Source organism: Erinaceus europaeus, chromosome 9, assembly GCF_950295315.1.
Source record: "Erinaceus europaeus chromosome 9, mEriEur2.1, whole genome shotgun sequence".
NCBI classification, from domain to species: Eukaryota; Metazoa; Chordata; class Mammalia; order Eulipotyphla; family Erinaceidae; genus Erinaceus; species Erinaceus europaeus.
The window spans coordinates 82971175-82975544 of NC_080170.1; positions in this window are offsets into that span (position 1 = coordinate 82971175).

Genomic DNA, 4370 nt, shown 5'->3' on the forward strand with positions numbered 1-4370 from the left:
TAGTGTTTTTGTTTGTTTGTTTTTCCCCTGAACCTGAAATCAGATATGCAGGTGGATCCAAATTATTGTCTGGGGAGATGATGTCACGGCTGCAAAAAGGACCAGAAAGCTGGATCAGGGAAGAGAGTAGATCCCTAATATTGTTGACTGTAAACCCCATCAATTTAATGTGATCTGGGGCCCATATTCAGCTTAGAAGCCTATGTGAACTCTGCATCCCTGTAGAAATGAGCTCACATTCTGTGGTCATGAGTAGGAACATTCCAAGCTGCCCCAATATCAGGACCCATCTTCCTTAGGTATAGCATAGAGTATGTTGTCCATCTTCCTAAGGGAGGATGGACCATTCTCTACTGTTGTTGATCCAAGTTGAGGGCAGGTCCTATGGGGGCCTACAAAGGGGTCTCTTTTGTTGTTCCTGATAGAGATGACCAGTAACAATGGAGAGAGGGATTTATTTGAGGTCTAGGCCCATCATGTCTGTTTGGGAATCTCAGGACTCCCTGACTAGGGCCCCAGCTGATGGGGTGGCCTGATAATGACTAAAGAGTCATCATTAAAGTATGCCAGTCTCTTACACTTATTCAGCTTTTGTAGTCCTTGCTTTGATAAAGATAGCTTGGGAGTGAGTGAGGGAAGTATAATAGGAAAAATGTGAGGAATATCTAAGTCTAAGTAGACACTATTTAATTATGAACTTTATACTGACTCACTGCAGACTATTGTGTACTTTTGCTTTCAGGTATATATTTTGTCCTAATTTATGGATACATGTGAACATATGCTCTATCTCACAGGACTTGGTCTGTATCTAGGTTTTGGGACTTTGTTAGGAACTGAACCACCTAGAATGGAACTAGAGAAAGCTTATATTTCTTACCAAGTGGCCTGAACTTCTCTGAGTGACAACTACTGGATGGCTTCATTTTTATGTGGAATATAAAGAATTTAAACACATGAACTTGTAAAAAAAAAAAAAAAACGTAGCCAAACTGTAAGACTCTGTTAAAACTATGGTTATCCTGGGGGAGAGGGTAGGAACCAGGGCACAGAACTATAGTGGTAGGTGCAATGTGGCATTATACCCTGTAATCTTACAAACTATTATGAAATTACTAATGAGTTAAAAATTCAAAAAAAAAGTTATTTATAAAAATACTGGAAACATATTTTTTTCTAGACAATCTTCCAAGTCAAGTAATTTCTGTGTGATTTCTTTTTGTAGAGATTTAATTTTATGAAGTTAGAGTAATACGACTTGGCTTTTACCAAAGATGAACATAAATGCCTGTCTTTACTAAGTGAAGGAAATCTGAAAATAATTTTTGCTATTATGACACACTGCATAAAGCAAAAATAACATTCAGTGTTTGCTTTGCAGTAATCATTTTAAAAGTAGAGTGTACCCTTAGCAGAAAATGGCACTGCCAGACTCCTTCCTGAGATTGCTTTTTTCAGGCTGAGTATTTATCTTTTCATTCCAGTTTTTATTGTATGTTACTGTTATTTTAGGCTTGGTATTTTATTTACATGATTTGGCAGATGACTTTTGGGTCTGGAAATGCTTAAACATGTTAACATATGAATCAATTGGTAACTGGTTTTCACTTCCACCATTTTTTAAAAAGGTTTTTTTTTTTCATGAGAGAGATAGGAGGAGAGACATGGGTGGGGGGGAGAACCAGAATATTACTCTGGTACATGTGCTGTGGGGGTTGAACTTGGGACATCATGCTTGAGAATCCAATGCTTTATCTACTGTGCCACCTCCCAGACCACACTTTCAGCCATTTCATTTGGGAAAAGTTCATAGGAATTGTTTAGTGATTTCATTGAATGATTTGGTAATTACTAATGCGGTTTCTTGTGTAAATGACTAAAATGGTTTGTAAACATTAGCCACCAGGTTCCAGATGCTAGTATGATGCCAACCAGACGTCCCTGGACAGACAACCCCAGCAATGTGTCCTGGAGCTCTGATTCCCCAGAACCCTGCCCCACTAGGGAAAGAGAGAGTCAGGCTGGAAGTATGGATCAACCTGTCAATGCCCAAGTTCAGCGGAGAAGCAATTACTGAAGCCAGACCTTCCACATTTTGCAACCCATAATGTCCTTCGGTCCATACTCCCAGAGGGCTAAAGAATAGGAAAGCTATCAAGGGAGGGGTGGAATACAGAGTTCTGGTGGTGGTAACTGTGTGGAGTTGTACCACTCTTATCCTATGGTTTTATCAGTGTTTCCTTTTTTTTTTTTTTTGCCTCCAGCGTTATTGCCAGGGCTCAGGCACCACAATTCCACTGCTCCTGGAGACCATTTTCCCCCTTTTTTGTTGTTTTATCATTGTTGTGATTATTATTATTGTTGTTGTTGTTGCTGTCTTTGGATAGGACAGAGAGAATTCGAGAGAGGAGGGGAGACAGAGGGGGAGGAGAGAAAGACAGACACCTGCAGACCTGCTTCACTGCCTGTGAAGCGACTCCCCTGCAGGTGGGGAGCCAGGGGTTCAAACCGGGATCCCCACGACGGTCCTTGCGCTTCGCTCCACGTTTGCTTAACCCGCTGCTCTACCGCCCAACTCCCAAGTGTTTCCTTTTTATAAATAAAAAATAAAAATAAAGGAAGAGTCCTTTGCTACCTATCACCCATTCTTTTCCCCTGTATATTCCCACCTGAGACTGGGACACTCTGAGGCTCTTCTCAGAAAATGGCATTCGGTTTTCTTCCTTTTGTAGATCTTTATCATAGTTTAATAGAGCTTGAGGACTGTTATTATTTTTTATTTATTTATTTTTTGGATTGTTTTTATTTTAAAAATAAAAGTGTCACCAAAAATATGCATTCCATTCATAATCTGACATTTACTTTGTTTCCACTTTTCACTTGTATCCCTGCTGGTATGAGCACTTGTGTACAAGTTCTTATTTGGTCATATATTTTCGTATACCTTTGTGTGAAATTGCTCTTATATGACAGCACAACATTTGACTCTTTGTATTCAAAGAGAATACAAAGAGAAAACTGCTTTTCAAAGTGGCTGCATTAGTTACATACCCACTGGTTGTGTCCATTTGCTCAAATTTCTCCACATACTTCCCAAAACTCAATAGTGACTTTCTTTTGGATTATGGTTACTCTAATTTCTATGGAGTGATATCTCACTTAATGACACTGAATTGAAAACTCTGACTTTAAGCAAATTGATGTGTCATGAAAGCAGGTCCTCAAACATATTGTTTTGTTTGATGTTGGCCAGAATTTTGTTTTTTCTCATCAATGTTTTTTTTTTTTTCTTCTCATTAATGTTATAACAGAATAACATTAAATGAAACAATGTTGAGTATTGTATCTCATTGTGGTTTTGATTTAGGTTACACTAGTAACCAATGTCTAATGATATGGCTTTTGTTCTTTAAATGAAGCTGGAGAGGAGATATGTTCACTAGAACTACTCTAGTGGATAGGGACAGAGTGAGAGAATTAATCAGAATTATTCTGGTTGCCTTTAATGTCTATTCTGTTGGAACAACTATCACTACCAGCTAATAGTTCCTGGCATTGTTGTACCTGAGAAACATACACCCCTCATATATGTAAAATTAGCATATCTGCTGGAGACTTACACAGGAGATCATGACTTTTTGGACTTTGATTTTTTTGTGTGTGTGTGGGTGTTTTTTAAGCTTTTACTCCGCATTAAATTTTAATTTCACGAGGACATTTTTGTCCTCTTGTCAGCTTTACACTTTCAATTTTGAAACTTCTGTTTAACTGCCATTTTCATTTAGATTGACACCATTAGTGTTTACTACTGACCTAGCACTACTGTTTATCATTTAGGGACTGAGACCTGAATATACTTTACTGGCTGATCTATTACCCTAAACAGCCCTTCTAGTGAAAGATCTTCACTGAAAGTGAAGTTTGATCTCCATCTTCCCCTTTTCTTCCTTCAGTTAAACGTGTTCGAGTAGGATCCTTGGGTCATGCCAACCCCATCACCTCTGGTCCACTATCTTATGAAAATTATAGGTAACAGTAATGAAATATATCATGGAGTTCAAATGTATCATGGAAAAAAAATGAAGTGGTTGTGTGATTTTTCTTTTTGATGTTTTCTTTAAGAAATGTATTACAATTCTTCAGTTTAGGGTTGAAAAACCAGTTAACTTGCAAAACTTCATTTCAGATGTAAAATGCACATTTTAAAATACTACTACTAATATCACTGGCCCTACAATCTTTGGGTTATTTTGATCAAACAGTGGATTAATTATAACCTTAGTCACATCACACAAACTTTTCCCCATAGGTTTACTGCAAGTTTTCAGCTTTCACCTGATTTTGGTAACCCACAACAAACAGAAAACTGC